The sequence below is a fragment of the Pagrus pagrus genome (genome assembly GCF_965226575.1).
Source record: "Pagrus pagrus genome assembly, chromosome: 6".
In the NCBI taxonomy this organism is placed as follows: Eukaryota; Metazoa; Chordata; class Actinopteri; order Spariformes; family Sparidae; genus Pagrus; species Pagrus pagrus.
In genome coordinates, this window is record NC_140190.1 from 35,784,170 (window position 1) to 35,801,384 (window position 17,215).

A 17,215-nucleotide genomic window follows, 5' to 3' on the forward strand; every position below is an offset into this window, starting at 1 on the left:
TATCATGGCAAATATGACCTAATTAAATATGCATTTTAGAGCGGTTTAACTGAATAAACACGGCCAGAAAACGTTTTCTCGACCTGCGTCTAGATAAAGACGTCCAATCGACGTCGCGTCACGACGTGACTTTAATTCGACTTTTTTTCGACATGATAACATTAGGGGGAATACGATCTCAAAGAAAACATATTTAACTGAAAAAACACTGTCAAGAATGATTTCCTCTATCTAGCCTACTGCTGTGTCTAGATGCAGATATCCAATCATGTCGGGACGTCTGATTAACGTCGGGCAGGCAGGTTGATTTGACGTCTATCTGAGGGGCTGAAATGACCAACGTCATTTAGATGTTGTTTCAACTACATATCAACGCACGAATGTTAAAAACTATTCGAAATAATGGAAATATGTTCGTGAATTTAAGAAAATATTGTAGTATCATATTGGCAATGTGGGCTGAAATGTTTGTGATTCCAGCATCCATCTAGGAACTATTTTTCCTCGCGTAGTTAGCGCACCTAGCGGTTTCCTACGCATGCGCAAGAAGAACTTTGCAGTGTCAGTTGACGAGGAGGAGACACAGACACCTGTGAAAGGTGAGTTACTAAAAGTACTGTAATTTAAAATGAAACCGTGTTTGGTAAGACATTATACGTTTATCAGTTGCATGTTAGAGTTTTGATTTTGTTGCTGCATCGTGTATTGTTACAGATAGCTGTTTTTTTTTGCTTTTATTCGTAACCGAGCGGCGGCTAGCAGCCGAGTTAGCTGCCGTGTGAAACTAGCCCTGAGTTAGCTCACAGGCTACGTGAGGTGCTCGATGCTAAACCGAGCCGAACATCTGTGCAACTCTCGGTTTAGCATCGTTACAGAACCAAAACACTTTAAGGGGCCGTCCAGATGGGCGAAAACGTTATTTTTTCTCCGTCTTCCTCGGCATTGTTTCAAGAATATTTGCATCTAGACGGGTCCACCGAAAACGCTGTAGTTCATATGCCAGGCCTATAGGTGTCGCTTGACATACACCAAAAACGGGACGGACCACCATCTGGTCCACGGACATTGATATGTGGCCAGAAATCGTCTTATAACTGGGGTCTAACCGTTGACACCACAGACATATATACATAGACGCCGCATTGACTGCTGCCGCCCACTAGAGCGACGTGCCTACAGGGCGGCCATCTTGGAACAGGACCACTCGCTCCTACAGTGCATTACGTCTATGGAGAAATGATGTGTCTACACAATAAAAATGATCATAAATCGCTCATTTGTCAAGCTATTTTCACGGGGTTTGTTTGTCAAACATCAGACCAGATAGACAGACGGACAGACACACATAAATAGAACAAAAATAACCCAAAAAACGTTCAGGTGTGTTCAGGTCTTTATTGCTTGAAGGCTATTACATTTGAGTATCTTCTTCTTTGTCTTCTTCTTCTTATTATTATTATTATTTTATATTAATATTACTACTGTTATTTTTATTATTGTTATTCCAATCATTATATTATTATATTATTGCTATTTTTATTATTATTATTATTATTATTGTTATTATTTAATATTAATATTATATTATTGTTGTTATTATTATAATTACATCACTATCATCATCATTATTATTATTATTGAAGACATAGGATCTGCTGTCTACCCTTTGTGAAAAGCAGATCAGAACAGCTTGCAGGAGCTTACAGGACTCATCACGTTCTGTTCCATTTTTTTGAGTGGCTCCCCTGAGGATTCAGACTTTGTTGCATGCTGCAGGACACAGAGGAAAACGTTGTTCCTCGTGGCTGTCCAGCTCCTAAACTACCACCACCCCCTGATCAGTTTTATCATCTCTATGAATAAAGTGATTTGATTGATTCCAAATATTCAAACTAAACAGGCACTTTGAATTATCAGAGGGTTAAGTAGTAAAACTTAGAAAATATTCAAGGAAAGAACAAGAACATTAACACACCCCTCCAAACAAACTATTTATAAGAGTATTTACAACCTGTCATGAATTGGAGCTAAAACCCCTGAAAGAGAACTGTTTTGCACAGTTTCTTTCTTGTGCTGCCACTCTGGTATTTGAGTGATGTAAGTTTTGCAATGTGGTGCAGCCTAATTTTGAGGAACACAGACACCACTAGTTTCAGTAGGTCAGAATGGTGGTTGTCAATGCCAAATTGTGTGTCTTCAGTGTGTTCCCCGAGCAAAAATACATCATCCGTACCAATCTCCTTACGGACCACATGCATGACCACTGACACCTTGGGAGCTTGCTCTGAGTGGACCTGGCGAATCACCCGCTCTGCTGCTCTCACTACTTTGACTGTGCCCTCTTAGGGAATCATGAGCCCGCCATTATTTTTGAGCACAAGTAGGTGGTAGCTCTCATCATGTGAAGAGGGTACGGCATCTGCCACCAGGCTGGCACGGCACACATGGCAAGAGAGCCTTTTTAGAACCTGCCGAACAACAAACCCTGCAATGTAGACTAGAGCATTGTCTACAAGCCCACCAAAGCGCGTGGGCAGGTAGCTGTGGTCACACACAAGGGCTGCAAAGTTAACAAACGGGGGAGGGAGTTCTTCTGCAGTGACACTGTGTCATCCTGTGCTGCCACGTTGCCTAGCCCACTTGGTGAGACACCACACCAGACCATCAGACGCCGGAAGATGCCCTGGAACTGGCCGGCAGAGGGATTGTTGTTCCAGCCCCCTAAAGGAAAAAAACAACAACACACACACACTACAATTACACCAAAGATATTTTCTGTTTGTTTTTTAAAGGCTTTAAAATGTGAACTTTACCTGATGCTCTGATCGAATTAAAGAGAAGCTCCAAGTGATCTTGGCTGAACCGGTAGGTGCAGACATACCGCTGGATTTGGAGCAGCTCAGGAATCATGAGCATGAGGGTGTCAATGTTGATCACAAACCCGATGACAGACAAGTATCTTCAAAAGAAAATGTTTTATTTCCCTAATTGTATTGAGACAAAGACACCTTGAGGAAGCACCTAGGAATTTTGTAAAGAGGTAAATTGATTTTGCCAGCAAATCCATCAGATGTGAAACAGCAAAGGGTGACAGACAGATATAGATAGATAGATAGATAGATAGATAGATAGATAATAGATATCTTATCTTCTTTTAGGAAGCTGAACCAACAATAGGAACATTATTAAACCAGAACAGGGACAGCTTGAAACAAGAACTTGCCATACCTGACACCTGCATGATGTTAACACGTATCATACATACCATTGACATCTGCAGGACCTGAAAAACACTATTGGAATAGAAAAAAATGCAGACAGCAAACAAATTGGAACAAGACACATCATATCACATACCCTTATATCAGACAAACTCCTCTTCCTCACATATCACTTCATGCCCTTGCCCCCCAGTACCTGTCCGACCTTCTCCATCTCCACACATCATTTTCACTTACCTGCTGCATACCATACCATACCATATTGGCACCTGTAAGACCTGAGGAAACACTGAACAAAAGATATTTCCAACAGTAAAAAACACTGCATACAGGGGAAAAAACACTGGAACAAAAGCATTATTTAACCTGAATCAGAACAGGAGAACAGGGCATCTTATGAACTCGATGCAGAATATGGGAACTGAGTATTGAATGAACTTATTTCATGCAAACAGTATAGTCACTATTTTTAAAAGACCTCTTAGATTTGTGAAGCGATGTGCCATCTTTAATTGACAATTTGATCAGAAACTCCCTTGCTCTCATCAAGAACACCACTCTCTCCTCCCAATTCAAAGCCACAAGGGGAGCTTTAAATCCTTTCGCGCGGGGATTGTGGCTGTTCATGACATCAAAGAGCCTGTCAATCATCTAAAAACAAATATCTGCATTAACTTTAAGCATCTAAAACCATCTCCATAACAGTGTTTCAACACGTATCATATCAAATGAATACTTATATATTAAAAAAAAACAAAAAAACAATTCATTTCAGTATGTAAACATGCAAGTATTTGGAACTTGACTCTACTCCATCTATGGCCCTATGCACATCCCTAATCATTTTACCTCAATGAATTCCGCTGTGGCTTCACAGTCTCTGAACTGCGAGTAGCCCAGGTCCCTCAGCGTGCGGAGAGCCACTGCAACAGACAGACTCAATGTCTGGGCAGCCAGGGACACCTTCATTTTTTGGTTTTCAAAGTGGACATGCTTTTGAGTGACTTTATTTGCAGCATGCAGTCCGTCTTTGGTTTGAACATCGTTGAGATGGATGATGTATCTCCAGCTGATCAGGCCTGTGGTGTTCTTAACTGGGCTGTAAGCCTTCAAAATCAAAATCAGAATTAGAATCTTTATTAGTCACAGCTGAGCTCACCAAAGTACAGACAGGAAAATGTAATGCATCATCACATGCAGTCATAACTATGTAAATAAAACACTAAACAATAAAATAGAATAAAAAAGCAAATAAGCCTAGAACAACAATCAGCACTTACCTGTAGCATGTTAGAGATAGATAGATAGATAGATAGATAGATAGATAGATAGATAGACAGATAGATAGATAGATAGATAGATAGATAGCACTTACCTGTAGCATGTTACGTGCCAGTTTCAGCATGTGACAGGCATCCATTGTAACAAACACTCTCTCACCAGTCACTGGATGGGGGAAAAAGGTCTTCAGGGGCTCAAGAGGGTTTGCTTTAAGGTCACAACCAAGTTGGTTGCACATGCTGAGGTTGGTTGCATGCCCGTCCATCGTCACGCAGATCACTCTCAAACCATGAGCATGAAGTTCCTCTATGGCATGGACAACCAAGACCTTCTGTGTTTCTGGTGAGAGAGTCTTGGTAAAATAGTAGCCAACTGGAGCTTTCCAGTGCCCTAGAATGCCTACCACCATAAGAACGAGAGCCTCAGAGGCAACATCGGTCTCGTTTAATCCATCCCCCAAATCCACAAACCCTGACATTTTTTGAGTTTGTGGATTGTAGTGCACATGCTTTTTAATAGCCATGGCATCCAAAATCAGTGTCACCAATCCATATTTAGCTTGGTCTTCTGTGCACCTTCCTCCTAGCATCTCCAACATCATTTTGTTGAGGCCAGGCTTTGCATCCACTGAAGTCAGCCACCTTTGAAAAATAAAATGTAGTAATTTGACCACCCTAACCCATTCAGAAAAAAACAAAATAAACAGAAACTAGCATTCTCCCCACACATTCCCCTCATAGACATCATGCATATGCACTCACAGACACGCACGGACACACACACTCACACACTAAAGGGACCACAATGGAAATAAGCTGTCAGCTTTTTTGTGTTTTTATCCCTTTGGCAGCATTTGTGTCGATGTATGTTTCTCAATCTCAATCAATCAATCAATATCTGAAAGCTCAAAATGTATCAGAACACAGTGTGTGATGTGATGTGAGCTTTTTAAATCAGTAATTTTTACTGTCTTGTTTAGATTACATTTACATTTTTTGAGCACATTATGAATAAATACCACACACTAGTCTTGTTTTATACAATGTACACACTTTATTTAACATTTTGGCAGTAACTAAGTTCTATTTGTAGCGCTCACATTTAGTTACTTTTGTACAGTCAATTCTTAATTTCTTTGTATGGGTTGTTTGTATTGGTTGTTATATGTTTTTTGAAATAAAATATTTTCAAATGTACTTATTTTGGGTATAGAACACCCATTTTTCAGAATTTTCCTGCCAGCTCGGTCCCTCACAATATATTTAACAATCAGGCAACATGGAGAAAACCTTTGCAATGTATGGGGATGTGGGAGAGGAAGATGTTGAGACTCTCTCAGGAAACTATATGCCTTTGGACCATGAAGTTGTAGCGTCAGGGCAAACTCCCTCTGCTCTCTGGTGTACTCATGGCCCTTCTTTGCCAAGAGGTCTACCCGAAGATCTGAAATTCAGTAAGCATAAACTTATTAGTAAGAGCCCTTTAAATAAAAAGGAAGAGAGTTTAACACAGACTATAAACAAAAAATACCTATATAAAATATTCAAATTAGTATTTCCATTTTACCTGAGTAGCATTCAAGCTTGTCTTTCAGCTCTTCATTTATGAGGTTTTTCTCCCTCAGATCCTCGAGAAGAGTGTGTACATTTTTCTTCGCCCTTAGCTCCCGGAGCTTGCTATTTCTCTTCTCGCGCTCATGGAAATGCTGAGGCAACTCCACTGGCAGGATTTCTTCTGCTTTCCTTGAAGCTTTTGTTGTCCTTGATGGTACTTGCTAAAATTTAAGAAACATAATACAACATTTTTTAAAAAGTTTTTAGCATCGGAAAGTGGACTGTACTTTATTCCTAAACATGCAGACAGAAAAAAAGTTTAGAAAAGTGTGGCATTAAGTAGCTATGGAATGCTTACATGGACATATGAATCATATAAATTAATGAATTCATTAGCCAAATGGCACATATACCTTTTGTAAATGAGATGGGAAGTTAAACACAGATGGTTTGACTCCATGTCTCAGCCGAACAATTTGTCCTGTTCTGTCAAAGTCATCTGGCTGGAAGCGCTCACTGCAGAGCAAGGACCTCTCAGTTGCCACAAAACCTTCCCGTTTCACTGCCAGTTCCCATTGTCTCTTTAAACTACTGTCTTTGGGAAACCTTAAAAATATGAGAAAAGTAGCGAGAGATGAAGAATTGTCTACAACAAAAAATAATTCCATGTAATCCCTTCCCATGAACCAGTCTGCCACCCAGTCCTCCCATTAAGCTGGCCAGCTCTCCCTGCCTTTCCTCCCACCAGAAGCTGCCTTCATCAGTTCTTGTTAACATTTCCATGTATCCAACATTCTGTGTTATAAACTGTTTTCTTGTCTGTAACAACATCTATTGCACGTCTGCCCGTCCTTGGTGAGGGATCCCTCCTCTGTTGCTTGATTTTTCCCTGTTAAAAGGGTTTTCCATGGAGTTTTTCCTCAGTGGATGTGAGGGTCTAAGGGCAGAGGATGTTGTTATGATGCCATGTAAAGCCCTTTGAGACAAACTGTTTGTAAAGACGGGCTATACAAATAAAATTGCCTTGCACATAGAGCTAATGATGATCAATATACTGTATTAGCTATATTAGACCGATCACTGCAGTCTGTTTTTTCTGTGTATAGGGGAGTTGCTAGGGACGCTGCTTCTTTAACGGTTTCTGGTAGTTTTTTTTTTTTTTTACAGAGATAGTTTATAGATTCATAACACCGCATTTAGACCAAAATTTTGTCTCAGATTAGTTATTTCACTGGGGGCGGCTGTAGCTCAGTGGGTAGAGCAGGTGACCAGCCACCAGAAGGTTGCTGGTTCGAACCCCGGCTCCCCTGGGCAGAACTGAGCTACATGCCGAAGCATCCTTGAGCAAGATGCTGAACCGCTCCTGATGTGCAGTTGGCACCTTGCAAGATGCAAGGCAGCCTCTGCCATCAGAGGGCCCTGGATGAACTGGCGTCTCATTCAGGGGTGTGCCCTGGCCTTCGACCTGGGCACACCCCTGGGCCAAGATGGCCGCCCTGTAGGCACGTCGCTCCACAGTCGATGCGGCGTCTATTTATATATGTCTATGGTAGACACATGCTGATAGTTGTCTGGTGTCGCTACACGACCGCAACGGCAGAGGGCGCCAGCTTATTGTAGAGACGTGACAGATACTGTGGCTGGTTATCTGTCAATCACAGCGTAGGTGTAGAATGGTCATACTTTGTGCCATCTTCTTCAAATTTGAAACAAGTGTTCACTGATAGTGTGGCTACAGCCCCATAATGCCATTGACATGCTCAGATGAATCACTATCTCTCTACATATAAAAGTAATCTATTTGTGTGTCTCTGTCCCTCGCATAGGCCTGTTTTGATAACTATTTGTCCAATTTACCTCACTACGTTTATTGTGAGACGCACACCAGGTGAGATACACACACACACACACACACACACACACACACACACACTTGAATGGGGGGGCTTGAATGAATATGAATATTTGGATACAGCCTCAGAGCCGTCCGCCACTGTTTTACGCTGTTGTGATGATGCTTGGACAGAGGAGCTAATGCATAACAGCAGCAACAGTGAGGAATATCTTCAAATTCATTCTTTTAGAGTAAATGTATTCCGAAATGGAGTTGTCCTTTAAAAGAAAACCTCTAATGTGCTATTGTGCTCCCTGTGTGAACAGCCAGGCACCTGCATGAAAGAGAAATTATGCTTAGTGTTGCCTCTCTGTGTTGTGCCTTTTAAAGCCACAAAGATGTTCCATGTCATCAAGTGTAAGAAACTAAGATTGACATAATTGAAATTACTGAATGGGCTTCATGTGCATGTGGCTATCCTGGGCTAAGCTGGGCTACCATAGCACAGATTGTTAATGCCTACTGGCTTTATTAGGAACCATCAGATTCAGGCTACTGAGTGGCTCTAAGAAGTGGTTCTTTCATTACTCTTTCAACTCCCAAAACAATTTGTTCTTGCCATCTATAAAGTGCATTTAACATCTGAATAGGCGCTCTGTAAAATTTTTTATTTTTTTCTTATGCCTTCAGCTGCTGTGAAGAGATGGAGTCCAAAGGCCACAGATGCATAAATAGAGTGTGATTCAGAACCAACTTAAACATGCCCCAGCAAGAAGCGGGGGCAAGGGGCAGACCCCCACAGGACTGCAATAAAAAGGAAGTCAATAAAACATTTGTTCCAATAAACATGTTCGTTTTTTTTTTTTTTTTACCTGAGATTTGTCCATGTACTACTTGTATTTTACAGTATGGGTGAACATTATTCGAGTATTTTTAACTTTATCACAGGTGAGTTTATTTACTATGAAAGTTTTAACCAGGTTCACCATTCCTGTGATATTTTAAGTTGGCAAATGTGAAATTTGCTGGTGTTGTCTATTGGACTTTTTGACCTCTTTGCATTTTAAGGATTTTTTTTGCTGAAATGGATAAGTTAATTTAAATAGTTGCAGATTAGAGCATTGAGAATTGCACATGTATACAGCACAAGAGCTGTGCTTGTCATAGAATGTATGGATGTGGTAATGCCAGTTATGTAGGCACTAGTTGAAACTCGATTTAGGTAAACATATTTTTAAATGCAATACATTACATGTGTATTTTGACAAAGGTTGATATGCTGTCGAAACGACGTTGAAACGACGTGAATTGATGCCGTCTAAGAGCCATCGAAATGATGTCGGTCATGAGACCGACGTCAGAAAAACTGCCTGCCTGACCGACGTTGATTAGACGTCAAATAGACATCAAAATGTTTGCTGGGTATTAGAAATACACTGACAGGACAAATGTGTGTCAATCATAGACTTTAGATGTATGACATACCTTGAAATGTAAGACGTTTTTCCCCTAAACCTGCTGCAGCAAGTCTGTCTTTGGCGTTTCGGTTGGGGACCAAGTCCGCGTTTTTGTCCACAAGACAGCAGAATGAATGTGTGTAGGAATAAAGTTGGGTGGGCCCAGCAACGGATCGCCGTCTTGCTGTCCTTGTCCCTCCCATGTATGGCCCAAACAGTCTTGAAACCTCGGCTAGGATCAAGTGAAGAGGACATGCTCAATGTTAGAAAATAATATAAAGAGATTGCAGGGGAAATATGTTGGTAGGGATGGGCGATATGGCCTATCACCTTAGAAGAAAAGCTTGTATTTGACTCTCTTTTTAGATTTTTGTGCTGGCATCAACACTGAGTGTTTTATTTGAAAATTAACCGGATGTCATGTTGTTCTTTCGTGTCTGACTTCCTGTCTGCTCTGTGCTGAATTCGGCTGAATTGCTCCACACACTCTACAGAGTATAGTTTGCTGCTGCTTGTCGGACAGCTTAAATCCGAACCACGTCCAAATAATGGATGTCGCAACGGTCTTTTTCACCAGCTCCTCCGTTTCCCTTTCAGCCATGTTTACTCAAGATGACGATGATGCGTTGCAGCCGCGGCTCTACATTTCGCGGGTGGATTGCGTCATCAACATGCATTATTGCGATAGTGCAATAGAATTAAAATCTCTATTGTAGGCCAATTTTGTATCGTTTATATTGCATATCGTTTGTATCGCCCATTACTGTTGGCTAATGTTGATGTTAGCATCGCACACTATAGCAATGTGATCTGTTAAAGCTAATGCACAGCGCCACTGAAAAAAAATCACACATCACTGGCGATAGTAGTTTTGTCCACAGATGGGAGTTAGAATCAAAAACTGTTCCCTGTAGACACCTACCGTCCACTGGGTGTCTGGGTGTCATGCTATGTGACGGCGGAGGTGGTGAACTTGGCTCGTTGGGGTCCTCGGTGCTGTACAGAAAATAACAAAGCAGTGAAAATCATATGGGTACCAAGCTCAATTATTATTAAACTCAACAACTGCTGTTTACCTATACTTGTTACAGGCCTAAACAGAAGAAACTCACAATTTTCAAGCTGGTCAGCCACATCCCAAAGCAGGTCTGCCAGTGGCCTCCTGGTCGAGGCCATTTTCGAGCTGGTTTACAAGTTCACAGGGAGGAAGGCTTGGGATCGGGAATCGTTTGCTTTTGTCTGGCTCTCCAATTTGACCAATCATGCTGTTGACTGAGGTTAGGACCTCCTACCTCGTTAACATATGGACACAGAAATACAGAAATAAATAAATGTAGGTGAACAGAAATGTATAAATAAATATAAAGCATTTATTTATTCTTTGATTTATTCTTTGATTTCAGCATTTATTTATTTATTCATTTAGTTCAGCATTTATTTATTAATTTATTTATTTACACATTTATTTATTTATGCATTTATTTATTTATACTTAAGTCATGTTTAGTCCTCCATAATCAGCAGGACTGCATCTTCACGCAGCAGTCGCAGTCACCTCGGTCGTTTTGGCATTTGCCCTCATCCCCCTATGGCCAGACCGTCACTACTCCTGTTTCATAGCGCAAATGCAATATTGTTGCTGTAACGTGCGATCTGTCGGATTTTGGGCCGAGCCCGTCTCTCGCTGCAGCGGGGGGCACGTCGGGGCACGTCTTGGTGGATGATGTTACCCAGGGGAGCCAGGTCATTTCATTTAGGCTGCATAAATTATTATTATTATTTGCTATTTATTATTCTTTAAGGGCTACTGACAGGCCTTCACAAAAACACACACACGCAAAAAAAAAAAAAAAATAGTACCGAGACAAAAGGGCACTTTGGGCATCAAGGAGCAAAGGGGCAGGTGCCTTAGTAATTAAAGTTGTACTTTATTTTACTTATTTGAAGTGTACTTTATTGTAAGTCTATTGTAAATTGTTCTAAGGTGTACTTTTAAAAAGTATACTTTGTTTCAAAGCACTTATAGTAGAAGATTAATATTCTTATTAAAAGTGGACTTATTTTTGAGTCATTTGTAATATACGGTTAATATACTTTATTAAAGTGCACTTAATTTGCACTTCTTTGGAAGTGAATTTAGGTACACTTATGAAAAGACTGTAAGTCTGTTTTAAATTGTTCTAAAATATACTTTTACAAAGTATACTTTATTTCAAAGTACTTACATTAGTCGAATAGTATTCATAAGATAAGTATGCTTATTTGAGTCATCTGTAATATACTGTTAGGATACTTCATTAAAGTGCACTTAGTTTCACTCTGTACAGAGACGACACCCTCTGTCCTTCAACTCTCGATTCGAGTGAGGAAAAACTTGCCCCCCAAAAATACCCTTTTAACAGGGAAAAAATATGCGGAAGAAACCTCAGGAAGAGCCACAGGGGAGGGATCCCTCTCCCAGGACGGACAGACGTGCAATAGATGTCGCATGTACAGAGCAGATCAACGAGACCACAATGTATACAATTATAATAGATGGTTGACAGGAATGAAAGTACATAAAGAAGTATTACAGCAATAATAATGAAATGCACATAATGGAAATGTGACTACTAGTAATAACAGTAGTAGTGGTTAACGGTAAGGATAAAATGTAGTAATGCATTACAATAATAGTAGTGAAGCGTATGTAACAGAGATATGGCTAATATTAGCAACAGTAGTGGTGGGTGTCAGGCAGGGCCATGGCAGTAGGCGCATCCACGATCCACGACCCGGGCACGGCCAGGATCCATGAGAGCCTGTAGGACTAGAAAGCACAAGGACTCTGGAGAAGAAGTGAAGTCAGTGACATGCAGAGATGGGGCATGTATACAGGCATAATGTATACAGATGGAGAGGAGAGGAGGAGAGAGAAGCTCAGTGTATCATTTGTCCCCCGGACTGGGCCTATAGCAGCATAACTAAGAGCTGGTCCAAGACAGGCCTGGGCAAGCCCTAACTATAAGCTATATCAAAAAGGAAGGTCTTAAGTCTACTCTAGAGAGGGTGTCCGCCTCCCGGACCAAAACAGGAAGATGGTTCCACAGAAGAGGAGCTTGATAACTGAAGGCTCTGGCTCCCATTCTGCTTTTGGAGACTTTAGGAACTACAAGTAATCCTGCGTTCTGGGAGCGTAATGCTCTAGTTGGGTAATAGGGTAGTATGAGCTCCTGGAGATATGATGGTGCCTGACCATTAACAGCTTTGTAAGTGAGGAGAAGGATTTTAAACTCTATTCTTGATTTTACAGGGAGCCAGTGCAGAGAGGCCAATACAGGAGTAATATGATCTCTTTTCTTAGTTCCTGTCAGTACATGTGCTGCAGCATTCTGGACCAGCTGGAGACTCTTTAGAGACTTGTGAGGGCAGCCTGATAATAGAGAATTACAATAGTCCAGCCTGGAAGTAACAAATGCATGGACTAGCTTTTCTGCGTCATTTTGAGACAGGATGGGCCTGATTTTTGCAATTTTACGTAGATGAAAAAATGCAGACCTTGAAATTTGTTTTATGTGGGAAGTTGAAGGACATCTCTTGATCAAAGATAACTCCCAGATTCCTGACGGTGGTGCTGGAGGCCAAGTTAATGCCATCCAAACTAGCTATATCATTAGACAATAACTTAATTGGAAGTGAATTTAGGTACACTTAAAAAAGTGCAAATGAAGTTGAGTTTGTTTTAAGCCGTTTTTCTTCATTATTCAGTATATTAAATAGTTCTAGCAGTAGTTATTTAGTGTACTTATGAAAGGAGTTATTACTTAGCAATACACTTTCTACATATTACATGTATGTGCTAGTACATTTGTTTTCATTTCATTCCCAGTTATGATACAACAATTTGTAGGAAGTCGCAAAATGAAACGGGTTGTAATTTATATATATATATGCATTTATTTCACATTTGATATACAGTCTATAGTACAGGCCCTGGAAAGAAAGGCGCCTAATTCAAATAGCAACGTTTGCATCTTTGCCATCCAATCAGCGCATTGCGCTCAGCTCAGCCTCTTTGAGCTCCACGATTCACGGCGCTTCATTCTGGTCAACGTTGCTGTTGAATGACATTGACCAGCTAAAGTCTCCGTCGCGAGGCGAAGCAAGCCCAAGCCTACTTCTGATTCACAGTAAGTACATTCAATGTTTTTAATTTCTGATTGAATGGTCATACATTCTATATTTCCATTCATCACACCGGCTAATTTTATGATTTCGTTGGCGAGTCATGATGTGTTTCAGCAACTTCAGTCATCGTAGCCAGATAACCAACGTTAATGTTAGCTAACGTCAGTCTTACAGCTACTGTAACTGTAAGTTAACCTATTATTACTGCTCTTGGTAGCGGCAGCGTTACGCCTGTGTGTATGTGCTTCAGTAACACAGTGTAATATTACATGATGAAGCGTGGTGTGGTTTCTTTAAGGGGTAGAGCAGTGCGTGTGCGCGTAGGGTCTGTGTGTGTGTAGTGAAGCGAGCGGCAGGTGAGGTTGGAGCAGACATTAGCAGAGCAGAGGAAGAGGTTAGCCGTGCATGTACAGTTCAGTATGTGGCCAAATAAACGCACAAGCTTCTCCAGACCACGTAATGTCTCTCCTATTGTTTTACCGACTACTGTCTGACAGCAAAGTGAAGTGAAGCGTGTTAGCCCTGAAGCTAACCGGCTTCAGCCCAGGAGGAAAACGTACTCCCCTGCGCTCTGCCACTACGGTCTTAGCCTACTGTACATGTTAACCGGTCGTCTAGCTGCTTAGTTTATGACTTTAATTTAAACTACTTCCAAGAAATAACGGACCTTATCAGCCAACCTGAAGCTTATGTATGACAGCTATTCATGTCTGCAGTCAGATACAGTATAGTCATGTCAGTACAGTATCTGAATGCAAAAACGTCAAAATAACGTGACCTCTATTGTTCCTACACCAGTAACTTGTAATAGCAGCTCAAGAATCGTAAAAGTAGAGGAAAAGATTGATTAATTGATTGATAAATAAAATCAAAATAAATAAATGTATACATGATATACACCTCTTACTGCTAGATATGACCATGGTTGGAAAATTGCACAGTACACGTGAGCACATCTTTGTAATATAAAGATAAAATGCTGTGTAGCATTAATAAAACAAATTGCCTGTAAATGTGGTAATTGGACAGAGGCTGTAATTTCAAGGACTTACACACTTGTTCAGCACACTATGTTTATGCTGTGATTCATAGTTATAACCACTGTTATTATTTCTATGTTGTCCTCAGATGAGCACTAAACCAAAGAGCCACAAGGCAATGTGAGAGGGGGAGTGGATGGTGAGACTGAGGACATTTACCAGCTCTGGGGTTTGGCCTGCTGGAGAACGCAACAGACCAGCCCCGAGGCAGCGCTAATGGCATGATCTCTACCAGAAGGTAAAGTACATCAAAATATCCACCTATTACTCATGACCATTGTTTTGAGTTACATGTAGTCTATTTAAAAGCTTCTGTGATTTCTATAGCAGCTAGATCACACGGAAACTGACCACCAGTAATTACTAAATACATGTTGGACTATTTACTGGTAGCAGTATTGGTATACCATACTGATAAAATTTCTCAGTTTCCAGAAAGCAGGTTAAAACGTAAGTGAACCCTGAGATGAGGGAAACTCTGGGGTTTTGTTTTTTTTCCGTAAATGAGAGGTATCTTAAACTCTGTGTCAGTCACCGTGGTAACTGACTCTGGGAACCTAATGTGCTCTCTAGCAGGTTTACTTAAAGAAACCCTGAGTCTGACGGAGCTGTCTGACAGGGCCCTTTTCTTTTCTTCTCAACAGCATCATGTTGAAGCAGAAATAATTCACATAGTTTTACAACAGGGGGATTATTTAGATTCGTTTAGATTAGCTCCCATTCCCTGAGCCGAACGGTACCACTCCTCATCAGTCCGTCATTTATCTGAACAATATTCTCAGTCTGGCTGCACATGGAATATCAGACTACACGTCTGATATTCTAGCTGACGTGCTCTCAGATCTTGACCTCTTCATTTTTATCACTTTGCAGGTTAATCAATCACCTTCCAGCAGTCAGAAAAAGAGGAATCATTCACATTTCATTTGGCTTCTTTTTTTCCCACAGATAGCTACAAAACCCATCAGCCTGCATTGCCTCCAACAACGCAATTTCAAAGTACATGTTTCTAATTTTCTGCCGCATTTAGGATAATATTAAATAACTTCAAGTGCTATCTGTAGATAAAAGTGAGTGTCTGCCTCTTGGGTCCTGGGGGTGAGTGACGCCCTTAGCCTCTGGCCACCCAGCGACCTGACTCAGGACCAGCTCCTCTGCCTCTGTCAGACGTGGTGGAGGTGGAGGTGACCACCACCTCTGCCTTCTTCCACATGTTCATTTACTCAGCAGGATGTTAGGAGACAGGATGTGTGTTAATCAGTAGGTATCTGTTGGTGGTAAAAGCTGCTACTAGCTGAAATATCCACTGAATTAACTCACAAGACTGTTTTTATAGTCTATACTCAGAGTTTCACTTCACAGATTAAGTCAACTCAGAGTTCAGGGTTAGGCTTCGAGTTTGTTGAACCTCCTTTCTGGAATACCCCTTTGATGTACTGTTCAAAATAATATGATTATGCTGCGTGACTTACATTATCTCTTGTCTATTTGGTCAACAGACGCTGTTCTTCTGGAGTTTCCACAGACAAGTGTCTCTGATGTGTGCGCGGCCATCAGACAAAAGTGTAACAATGAGCAGTTCAGCCGAAAAAAAAGGAACATAATGTGTGGTGTGTGTTTCTGTATGGTGGGAGGGGTTAGGCGTGCAATAATAAGGAATATTGTTTTTCATTGTTCACTATTTCTCAGTGTTCTGTAAAGTTTATGTGTAATGTTTAGGTCTTGCTGACTGAAATGGACCTATTTCTACAAGGTGTACTAAAGTACCAATAGTTAAAAATGTTTAAAAGCCATAATGTAAATGTTCATACATTTGTTGTATAAATGTTAAGAGACAGTACAAGTTTTTTGTATTTGCAATGTATTATTCTAATTTGGATATGGTACGAATAGATTAAAGACTATTTTTTCACCTGGAAGTAGTCCCACAAGTTTCACTTTCACAGCCTTTAGTATGCTGGTAATACATTTGCAAACATGTGCAAGGTAGATAGTAATATAGCAAAGTAAAGAGAAAGTATATTGACTATTATGCAAAGTATGCTTTTTTAGCAATTGGAATAAGCCAAACATATAATTAAGCATATTAGCACAGTAAGAATATATTAAAGTATAAAGCTTATATATTTTTGAGACACTAACAAATCATTTTTAATGTACTTATGATACAAACAAAGTACTAGTATAGTACAAGTGTAACTTTAATTTGACTAATTAAGCATTTATAAAGCCATATGCTTAAAGTATACAAAATATACTTTAAGTTGTTCCACTTTAGCACATAAAAGTACACTAAATACACTTCAAGTTGAGCTTTTCTACAATGACTTACAATTAAAATATATTTAGTACAAAATTAGTTGTTCCAAAATAGCATGCTTCAAGTTAACTAATCATGAACACACTTGAAGTATAATGATGATTAGTGTGGCTTCAAGTACACAAAAGTATGCTAAATTTTAGTACATTTAGCACATTTATTTTTCAGCTGGGCAGTTCAGGCCAGAAAACTTTTTTGAAAGACCTCTTTTTCACTGAAATGCAGCTTAGGCTACTGTACAGTGCAATAACACGCTCCTATCGCTCTGAAAGGCTAATTTTTGACATAAACCAGTTTTCACCCTTAATGAATTAAATTCCAGGTAAACACTCGTTTGCCATG

The 17,215-nt window shown here is 40.3% G+C and overlaps 2 long non-coding RNA genes across 2 annotated transcripts; one reads left to right on the top strand and one right to left on the bottom strand.

The window, feature by feature from the left end:
- Nucleotides 1-6,067: 6,067 nt before the first annotated feature.
- On the bottom strand, nucleotides 6,068-10,342 carry LOC311258544. Its single transcript, XR_014622747.1, has 4 exons — nucleotides 10,269-10,342; nucleotides 9,375-9,578; nucleotides 6,469-6,661; nucleotides 6,068-6,276 (listed from the first exon to the last, which is right to left on the bottom strand). It is a non-coding gene; the product is annotated as an uncharacterized lncRNA (long non-coding RNA).
- A 3,049-nt stretch (nucleotides 10,343-13,391) lies between these two features.
- LOC311258287 lies at nucleotides 13,392-16,398 on the top strand. The gene is made up of 3 exons (XR_014622721.1): nucleotides 13,392-13,515; nucleotides 14,642-14,791; nucleotides 16,053-16,398. It is a non-coding gene; the product is annotated as an uncharacterized lncRNA (long non-coding RNA).
- The last annotated feature ends 817 nt before the right edge of the window (nucleotides 16,399-17,215 follow it).